Below are 10,588 nucleotides of genomic sequence, written 5' to 3'. Positions count from 1 at the left end.
AAGGAGCCCCAGGAAGGGGGTAAAACTCCCAGTCTGAACCTTGTGCCACATTTTCTTCACCCTCAGGGTCAGAGACCACCCTGGAAGGGATATTGTTAAGTGGGCACGCTGCCCTCTGCAGCTCCTCCCTCTAGGGCCTCATCTACAGATAAGAAAAGCTTAGGCGTTTATATGAGCACCTTTGCTCATGGCGCTGGAGTAGTTATCCTCTCTGGCTTCTTTCCCATTTCCTGACCTTAATTTCTGGAAAAGCCATGGTTTTTCCTGCTAGTAGGAGTTTGCCACAAAATGTCTCTTCTCTCCATTAACAAAACCACATTGCATACCAGGAAATCCTATGTCTGTTTTTATGTCTCTTATATTGACAGAAGTTACCACCCTTCTTGTTTATGATTCAGCGTATACCTGGCTTTTTTCTGAACAGCCAACATTAAACAGAGCGTTTTCCCCAAAGGCTGTATTGCCTATCTCAGAATGGCTTCTACAACTTTACTCTAAATTTAAATGGAATTTCCAAAATCATCAAGATTTTCAGCCAATCCAACAAACCCCTAATCTCCCTGCACAGGGCACCCCACAGTTTGGAAGTCATTATAAGGCTGTACTCCTGGTTCAGCTCTGCTCCTTAATTCAAACGATACTGGACGGGACCCCAAAACGAAACACAGATGTCAAACAGAGAACTTAGAGATCTGTTTAAGCTTGGACAAACCCAAATTCTATAGGATTGTAAAAGGCAAAGTCCTCCTCACGATTCTTGTGAGCGCACAGGACTGGTTTCCTTGGGCTTCTGCCTTTATGCTCCTACACATCAATCCAGGCAGGAAGCCCAATCTGTTCACTGGTTCCTACAAAAATCAACTCACACTCAAACATTTTTTGAGTTTAGAACCTTTAGAAGGATTTGGGGATAGTTTCATGGGAAGGATCACACCCCATTGCTCTTCATTTTTCTCTCTTCTTCCTCTTCTCTTTCTCTCTCTCTGTCTCCCTCTGCAGAAACAAAAGAAGAAAGGAAAAGGAATATGAAGACAGAGAAAACAGGCTCCTTGAAGAAGAAACAAGGGCATAGGGTAAATTAGTGGGGGAAAGCTGAGTCCCTCCAATGGAAGCACATGGAGAAAAGATTCCTGGTCCAAATACTTTTAGCTGGAACAAACAAAGGGAAATACGTGATTGGTGATTGAACCTAAATCTATTAGGTTGCACCATATGATGCTGCTAATATTCAACTGTTTATCTCCTATGGAAATAACAATGCCATATGATTCAATCAAACCTAAATAACTAAGCAATTCAGTAAATGATTACTCAATTTGAGGAGAATGGTGGAAAATAATTGTTTGATACATGATTCATTTGTTTATTTTTTGCCTAGTAGTTTTAAATTAATGAAAACACAAGCAGAGATTAAAGTTCCCACTAAAACATGACAAGATCAACAGTTTGTATTTCTTTATATCTTTAGTATTTATATGCGTATATTCAAACATATACTTTATAATAAATTTTTATGCATATTTTAATTATGATGTCAAGCTACTATGTGACAGTCCCATTAGTAATCAAGTAAGTGGCTATTAAGAGTGCTGGGTAACTTTTTCTTTTTAATTTGTATGTAGGTATCCCACATGTCCACATTCTATGGAGAGTAGAGTGGAAAAGATGTCACAATTGTCATTCAGCCAAGGCCAAGGAATACAATGACAAATGAGTCCTGTGTCAGATCTTTTTCCTTGCCCCAAAATGAAAATAAGGGGGTGGAGGGTAGGAATTGCTAGAATTAGGTGTAGGAAAACTCGTAGACGGAATCTGTGATCAAGCGAAACACAACTCTTATCAGAGGAAAATATTGCCCGTGGAAGTACAGACACTGTTCTTCTTCAGCACAGCTCACTAATGGAATGAGAGTCTGTGCCAGTGAGTATAAAGTATAACAATACCATAACTATATAAATGGCTAGCTTGAGAATTTCTGCTTTGCAACTTTACTTGCTCCAAGAAAAGACAAATTGAAGTTTAACAAATACAATAATTTTTGTTCCTTGTTTATTTCTTTTTAAAAGAAAAAGAAAGAACAGAAACTTCATACTTGGGAATAGAAAATACCTTGTGGATATGGATTTTACTGCAAGCTATGCGTCTGAGTTAAAGACGTTAATGCTGAATTCGCCCACCAAGATCAAAACTCCTACAAAACTCTTCCAGCTGCAGCATTTATGGCTCCAGGTTTTGTTTCAGAAAGTGAAGAATATGTTCCAGCATTATGATCTTATTTCTCTTTCTTGCCTGTTGCAAGCACAACCATAGTCTGCTCTTTTAATGCTATGGAAATGTTCAGTTGGCATTGTTTTTCTCACAACCATGGAAACACCTGCTTCCAAATTAATTTATAATCTATTTTACACCTATGGCTGCAAGCCACATTCTAGTTTATTTTTTTAAAGAATTTTGGTATAAAGCATATAAGAAAGTTTATAATGTCTGCTTCTTCTCTTTTCTGCTCCCCATGACATAATGTTGGCTTTTACACATTTCATTTTATGTCCAGCTTTTTAAGATTTAATAATATGTAAAGATATGTGATATGTTTCAATATATGTAAAGTTTTTTCTGAGTCTTTCAAAGCATCTCCCAGCACAGATATTGTACACTACACATACTTTTCTTGAATCTTGGTCCCAATTTCTCTTTTTATTTGGCCAGACTAAACCATGCAGTAAAGTATCTTTGGAGTTACTATAACAAAGAAAGAAATCTGAGTGTGGCCTCAATTTCACTAACTTCAAATATGAATGATTCACTTCTGTAAAAATATTTATTTCCTCGTAGATTTTATGGTAAGGTAAAGGGAAGATGTGTTTAACACATTCCAGATGATCCTATGGAAGAAGGATTAAGAAAATCAATTTAACTACTGTTTCTTTGACTTTGCTTTGTTCTATTTATCAATCACAGGGGCACAGAACTTTAAAACTAAAACAATATTTAAGCAATTTTAAATATTATACTGAGACTGTTATTGGGTTGATACATGTTAATTTTTAAAATATTTTATGAAAGTAAGCATTTCTTTCTCACATCAAAGAAAACAAAGAAATACAAAACTGAATCAACTTTAGTAACAGAAATATCTAGTCTAACAAAAAAAAGGCAACTAAATCAATGACAACATATTGTCTTCAAATATCCATCATTATTAGTTCAAGAACGGTGACATTATGCTTACTATTTATAGAAAAATCAAAAATAAAAAAGATTCAAGTGGAAAAATATTTACTCCCTTTTAGTCTTGAATTTTAAAGAGAAAAGAGCAGAGGGGAAGGTGGGAATGGAAGCATTTGCTTTCAATAGCAAAACATGAGCTTGCAAGTCAGGGATAATACCATTCAACCATTCCGGGTTCCCAAACGGGATGAGTCATAATTCAGGAGCATCAAAACTAAAGCTGATCACTTGCTTCTTTCCATTACTGAAAGATGGTCTGTGCAACATAAGGATAGAAACAAATATTTTCAGCCTTGAAGAATTTCATGTGGTATTATTATAAGATAAAGAACTGTTGTTGCAATCACTGCCATCATTTGTGATTATTTTAATTCCCCTATGAGTTAATGAATAGGACAAAGAGGTAGTAAGTTAATTTTTTAAATTAATGTCTTAGGGGCTTTTGACCAATTAAACATTATTCATTTTTTCTTATTAAGTTTCCATGCAGCTGAATGCATACTGATTTTACAAGAGATCATTAATATTTAAGTTTTTCATAATGAGATGTGGGTCACAATCACTTAAAATCTCCTGAGTTATGTTGTTGTTGCGTCACTGTTTATCATACCAGCCTGCAAGTTGACACAGGAGTGTCAGCAGAGGATGCCTTTATAATTCACAGGCTAAGACGCATAATTGAATCCCTCAGAGTCCTAGAACATTCTTTGCTTCACTTGTCTATCTTATAATCTTTTAAATTAAAAAGAAAAAGACTCTAGTGTGGAGGAAACAAATAACAGGTACATTAGCATCCTTGACTTCATAGGAAGGGATTAGTAACATTACCTTGTAAAATGATGAGAAGTCATTGCCTAATTGGTAAGCCATTCCCTTCAGACCCACAGTATTAGTCACCTATTTATTTACTTTTTGTTTCATGTTTTATATTTGCTAACTGGTTTTTCCCTGTCTAAAAGCCTTCATGCCCTGCCACGTAGGTGTTTTTCGTGCTAAACTGTAAAACCTCAGGATCAGGGGCTATGGCAGAAAGACACATTATAACAGCTTTATATAGGGTGGGTAGATGGATTAGTTGTGAAATAAACACTTCTACAAAGTCTTTAGTACTCATAAGGTACTCATTATTTGGGGCACTGTCATTTTCATGGTTCATTTTGTTCAGAGAAAAATTAATTTTACTTCAGTTATCCATTCCTAGGCCAAGTGATTCATTGCCCTTTCACTCAGCAATCTGCTAGATATTTACAGAAACTGTCTTAAGACATTACCAGAGGATGATTAAGACGCCGGGTAGAGGAAGACGCTACTGATGAGCTCCCACCTTCCAGTTACCACCTATATAAGAAGAGTAAAAACATTCTTAAGCAGCAAGTTCCCTTCCTTTCCTGCCTTTTTCTGACCCTGGGGACATCGTGAACTCTGCTGCTCCCTCCCTGGGTCTTCTTCCTCTTCCCAAGGAATTCTCCTAAAAAATGGGCAGTATCCAAGGTTGACACCTCAGTCTTTCATCAATTCCTGCTTAAGGGTTCTCCCAAGATAAAAGCCTCAATTACTACAGCTATGCTGGTAACTCCCAAAACTAACGTCCCATGAGAATTCCTGGCCTACATTTCTCAGAATATCATGCCACTGATGTGTCCAAATTTCATCTTTCCCCAACACCTAGTTTCTTTTCCAACACGCCCACTTCAATTACTTACCGTTGTAACCTCTTTACCTATCCGCAACTCATTATTCCTCTTCTCTACTTTATTTTTCTTCAAAGAACTTATCACCAGCTGATATGCTATATATTTTACTTTTTATATTTTTACTATCCGTTTCTCCCTCTCTTGGAAGTTCCATGAGGTCAGGGAGTGTTCAATGTTTTTGTTCTCTCTATCTCAGTACGGAGAACACACTAGGTGCTCAAGAAATATTTCTTGAATAAGTGAAAAGACAAATGGATAAATGAATGAATGAAGCCCTAGACCAGAAAACTTAGAATTATATTTGAATCTGATCTCACATCTGTCCTGAACATCTTAATCGGTTACAAGTCCTATGATTCGTCCTTTCAACATTTCCTCTCCACCAAGTCCAAACCCTAAATGCCTCACACATGGATTTAAAGCAAAAAGTCTCCAGGCTTCCACCATTTCAATCACTTCCTCCAGATGAATCTTTTTAAAACTCTAGTTTTCATCATTCTACAGAATAGAATTAAATTACATAATTAATTTACATATTGTAAATTACATACACCCTCCTTGGTGTAGCCTCTAAAACCCTCCACAACCGGACTTTGCCGATACATTCTAATTCCCAGTTACAACTCATCACTCTTCTTTCTCTTCCCCTTAGGCTGAACTCCTGACTAAACCACCTTAGAGAAAATGTTCATTCCTACCTCATGCCTTTACTTAGGTACATTTTCACTGGCTAAAATGTCCTTCCTTCTCTCCATCTATTCAAATCCTATATAGTTTTTCAGATCTGATTCCCAGCTATGTTCCATTAAGCTCTTTGAAACCTTCACCAACAACCACAGCCTATATTGATTCTTGCTTTGTCTGGTCTCTGGAAACACATATTGTCTATACCTCACAATCCATTGCTCTGTTCGCCAATGGTTTCATGGCTTCATCCTGGCTCTCCAATGAGATGGTAACACAAAGCTGAACCCTTCTCATGGCCAGACTTAGACCAGTGCTATATCTAACAGGAAAAGTGCAAAAGCCAAAGATACATTGAAAAATATCTTAAAGTTTTACTGAGATTTTTCAGAGAGACAGCAAAGATCCTAAAGATCCTCTTTTTCCATCATCTCTGAAGTCTTCGTAACAGCTGCTCAGTAACCACTCTTCTCTCTCCTTCTCACTTACACTCTCTGTCGTTAAAACTCTAGTGCATACTACTGCTTTACTTCTCTCAGTATCCCTTCTCTCTCAATCTATTATTCTTCCTGAATAGCTCTTAACCCTGTCTCTTGGATATCAATTTAAACTTTTGGGGCTCCTTCCAATAGTATACCCCAGACATTAACCAGAACAAAATCCCAGTCCCTGGGACTGTTGAAGCAAAGAGGACTCTTCCTCCTTCAAAGGTAGAGAAAGAAGGAAAGGCTAACAGTATTTACCAGGTTAATTTTTTTGGTCTTGTCATGCCTTCCCCCTACTTAAACCTTGGTGCGTCTCTACAAAGAAGGACATAGTACTTGTTCCCCCAGGGGCATTTCTCATCAGATCCCAAACCTCTCCTACCTCTCTCCCTCATCCTTTGGATGATTTATCTTAACAGCAATCACCATTATCAGATGGACTGAGCCAGACAGTGGACTGTCTAGCCTGAAGCTCCAGCTACACTCCCTCCATGAGAAGCAGAGCAGCAATTTCCATGCCGCTGACATCCACACCACATGTAAGAGCACGTCAAATAAGTGCTCTGCCCACATCAGGCCTTCCCTCCAGATGTTTATTCCTCTGCTGGAGAAAAATAATCTGGTCACCAGGTTGTTTTTCTCAGAGGTCCCTGACACTACTGCATCTGTGGACAAAATAGGTGATGATGTGACAGTGGAGCAGCTTCCGTGCCATGGACTATTGCTCAGCCCAACCCCTGGAGACTTCAGCAGGCAGAAACATCCAGAGCAGCAGCCAGGGGAGGAAGAAAATGGTAGACATGATGTGGCAAATGGAAGGGCAGTGGTAAATGCAAAGGCTATTTCATGAGTACATAGGGGACGCGCCCAGACATTTTCCATAATAACTGAGGGAGCTTTGGAAGAGCTTTGGTCTATCAATAGAGACAGCGTAAGTCCAGAGCTAAGAATACAATGATACTGTTCATGTGATTTCTATTTTACTCCTTAGCTCTGTACCTGGAAAAACAAGGGATGCATGGAAAATAAAATAAGCACATCTACCTCAAGGGCTCTTGTAAAAACTTATAATGTGTGGAAAGTGTGAACACAGGCCTTGGCACATAATAGGTGCATGATCAATACTTCTCTCCCTACTCTTCTTCCCAACCTTTCCAAGAACAGGCTGGATATTTTCCAAAATTTATTCATTCAAAAAATATTCATCAAGCATTTATTAGGCATTGGAAATACAGTGGTGAATAGGACAGAAGTAATTATACCTTACCACAGAGTTGGGCACAGAGCAGGTGCTTAACAAGTATTTGTGCATTAACAAGACCAATTCCTAGTTACTCCCATCTCAGATGACCCTCCACTGGAATCCTCACATCCCAGAGAGCTCTAACTAGGGTCTGCTGTCAAGGGAAGTAGTTCACATTAACTTTATGCTTAAGGATAACAAAGAGATGGAAACAACTGGGTGTCCTGGGAGAAAAGAAATGGATGAGCGACCTAGCTTGAAAATGAATTGGTAAAATGTCTATCCCCATTAATAGGAATAGAATCTGGCAAATTCCAGGAGGGATAATATCAATGTTTACCTTACCAGACCATGCCAAAGTCTATCAAAAATCAAAGTAGGGTCAAATGAAAATTTTTACTGATAAGATTTGTCATAGTTGTGTGTACATCATTCAAGTTAAACAAGTTAATTACCATAGTTGATAATAAGCTTTGTAAGGGGTCAGTTTACAAGTGGATTCCATTTAAACAAAAGATATTGAATAAAATGGAGCCCTACACTTTAAAATATACTAAATTTTAAAGTATATCAACAAACTACTATAATAAATTATGATTTCTTAAGATATTAAAATCTGCTTGGAACAGAAGGACCCATAATATATGCCATATCTTGGGTCCCACATTCCGAGAAAACATTTTCTCAGTCAACAAACATTACTGAATGCCTGTTTACCACTGAACAGGTACTCTTCCATTCTCTGGAGAGATGATGATGACTAAGACAAAGAATCATTTGATATGGAGTTTATAGACTAGTGTTGAGAGAGATAAAATAATATAAACAGTGTAACCAGTAGCATGGTAGAAAATGAACAATGAAAGAATAGTAAATCCTTCCTAGAGGGCGGGAGGTGATCAGACAAACTGTCCCAAGAGAAATGGTTCTTAAATTAAGTCCTGAAAAATAAATAGGAGTTTGTCAGGTTGATGTGAATAGAGGTGAGGAAGAGAAGAGGCACCTCAACAATGGCAAAGAAATATGAGGGGGTAACAGGTTCTAGGAACCACAAATGTTAGCTACATATGGTTGTTCCATGGGATAAATCTACATTAGACAGCATTTGCAATAAGGGCAAAGAAAGTACTGCCTTATTCACCACAATGATTCCAATAGATCTCCTTGTATGTAGTAAGTGTTCAATACTGTCAGGTGTCACTTCACGACAGGGATACATTCTGAGAAATGTGTCGATCGGCAATTTCATTGTTGTGCAAATATCATAGAGTATACTGAAGGGGAACAAAATTTGCCACCCCAAAATGTATCTCTTTAACATGAGGATTATTTTAGGCTGATTATTTTTAATAAACAAAAGACTCAGAAAGTTTTTCTTCTTACTTTCCCTTTAACTGCCTAAAAGAATTTAGATATAAAAACCTGCCCCAGGAAGCAAGCTGTCACCTTAGCATAACATGAACTAGGTGGTAGACAGGGAGGAACTGAGAAAAGCCTGTTTGTGGGGCTCCCTCTGCGTTCTTCTGTTTCTGTGTGGCCAAACACTTGTTTTCCAAACATTTTCTCCTTTTCACCCACTGGCGAACTGCCTTCCTTCCCTTTGAAGTCCCTGACTCTCCCCACCGGCAACATCTTCTTTTGTCTTTAGCTGAAGATGCATTTAAGGTGAAAGCTTTGGGCATTTTGGTGAGTTAGTTTTCCTGGGTTTCTCCCATATGTACAAATTATTAAACTTTTGGTTTTCTCCTGTTAATCTGTCTCATGTCAGTTTAATTCTTAGACCAGTTAGAAGAACCTAACAGGATAGAGGAAAATTTCTTCCTCCCCTACAGTACTTAGATAAACCTACATAGTATAGCCTACTGCACACCTAGGTTATATGGTACCAATCTGATGGGACCTCCATCATATATGTGGCCCGTGGTTGACTGAAACCTCATTATATGATTCATAACTGTAACTATTTATTAAATGAATAAGGTCTAAAAGAGTAGACAGGTCCCAAATGATGAAGAGTTTTATAGATTATCAGATTTATAAGGGTTTTATAGATTTATAAGATTTGATCCTCTGGGGGGCATGCTACGAATTTTAAGGCAAGATAATGACATGACTAAATTTAGGTTTTAGGAAATTTCCCCTAGAAGCTCTGCAGAAGATGGACTGAAGGAGAGTAAGAAAGAAAGTAGGGAGACCCGGTTGGAAGTAACTGAAGGAATGATGAGACCTGGACCAAGCCATTGTCAGCAGTTGGAGAGGAGGGAACAATTGGGAGAATCATTTGGGAAATAGTATAGTGCCACGTGACTATTTAGACATGGGCTGGGGGATGCAAAGATGGCAGCCCAGAACAGCTCCCAGGTGTCTGACATCCACCACTAGGAGAATGCCGTTGCAGTTCAACAATATAAGAAACATGAACAAATATTTTCTACAAAACTGTTTATTAAAAACATATTCACATGTGTATACAATAAAAATCCTGGACTAAATATGAAGATACATGTTGGATAAGTTGGGATTATTTCATGATTTATTTATTCATTCAAAGACTATTTACTGAGCTCCTGCTGTGTGTCAGACACTATACTAGGTAGTCACTGGAAAATAATTGTGGGAAAAAAACAAATACAGTCCCTGCTTTCATGGAGCTTACAGCTTTGTGTGGGAAATAGACTATCAATTATATTACAGGCAGAGAGGGGACAAATTATGTAAGGCTTTAAAGGCCATGTTAAGGAGATCCTCTTTATCTTAAGAGCTATGGAGGACCATGGAAAGGTTTTAAGAAGTGAGGGGGAGCGGGGGAGGTGATCAAATAATATTTGCACCTGAAAAACATCACTCTGACTACTGTGCAGTAGATTAGGGTGCACTGCAGGGGCCACTTAGGAGGCCCTTACAGGGTCTAGGCCAGAGGTAATTGGACCTTAGATTCCAAAGAACAGGGCTAACCAGTATGACTATTTTAGTTGTTTATAACCAGCTTCTACCCTGATAGGTCAGTGCCTTGCACCATACTAGTTATTGAATATTTTGAATATAAACCCACTGCTAGGGAGGTGGTAGTAGAGATGGAAGGAGGTTGATGGACTGAATAAGTTTGCACGAAGTAGACTGGATACCCTTCCGGCATGCCAACAGGCTTTACCACTGGTCACCTGCCTCTTCTGGCTGTGGACTCTCAGGGAGTAGGAGGTGGTAAGGACACAAGAGGGGAGAGAAAGAGCCTATCCATTTGGCAGCAGTAAAAG

The 10,588-nt window shown here is 38.3% G+C and overlaps 1 long non-coding RNA gene across 1 annotated transcript in view; it reads right to left on the bottom strand.

Moving 5' to 3' along the window:
• Positions 1-361: 361 nt before the first annotated feature.
• Positions 362-10,588, bottom strand: part of LOC139077816 (uncharacterized) — a 34,058-nt gene continuing 23,831 nt past the window's right edge. The window contains exon 3 of the long non-coding RNA XR_011530336.1: positions 362-993. This is a non-coding gene — a long non-coding RNA (uncharacterized lncRNA). The remainder of the gene's footprint in view (positions 994-10,588) is intronic.

This window comes from Equus przewalskii, chromosome 20 (genome assembly GCF_037783145.1).
Source record: "Equus przewalskii isolate Varuska chromosome 20, EquPr2, whole genome shotgun sequence".
In the NCBI taxonomy this organism is placed as follows: domain Eukaryota; kingdom Metazoa; phylum Chordata; class Mammalia; order Perissodactyla; family Equidae; genus Equus; species Equus przewalskii.
This window is presented reverse-complemented; position numbering and strand designations above follow the sequence as displayed.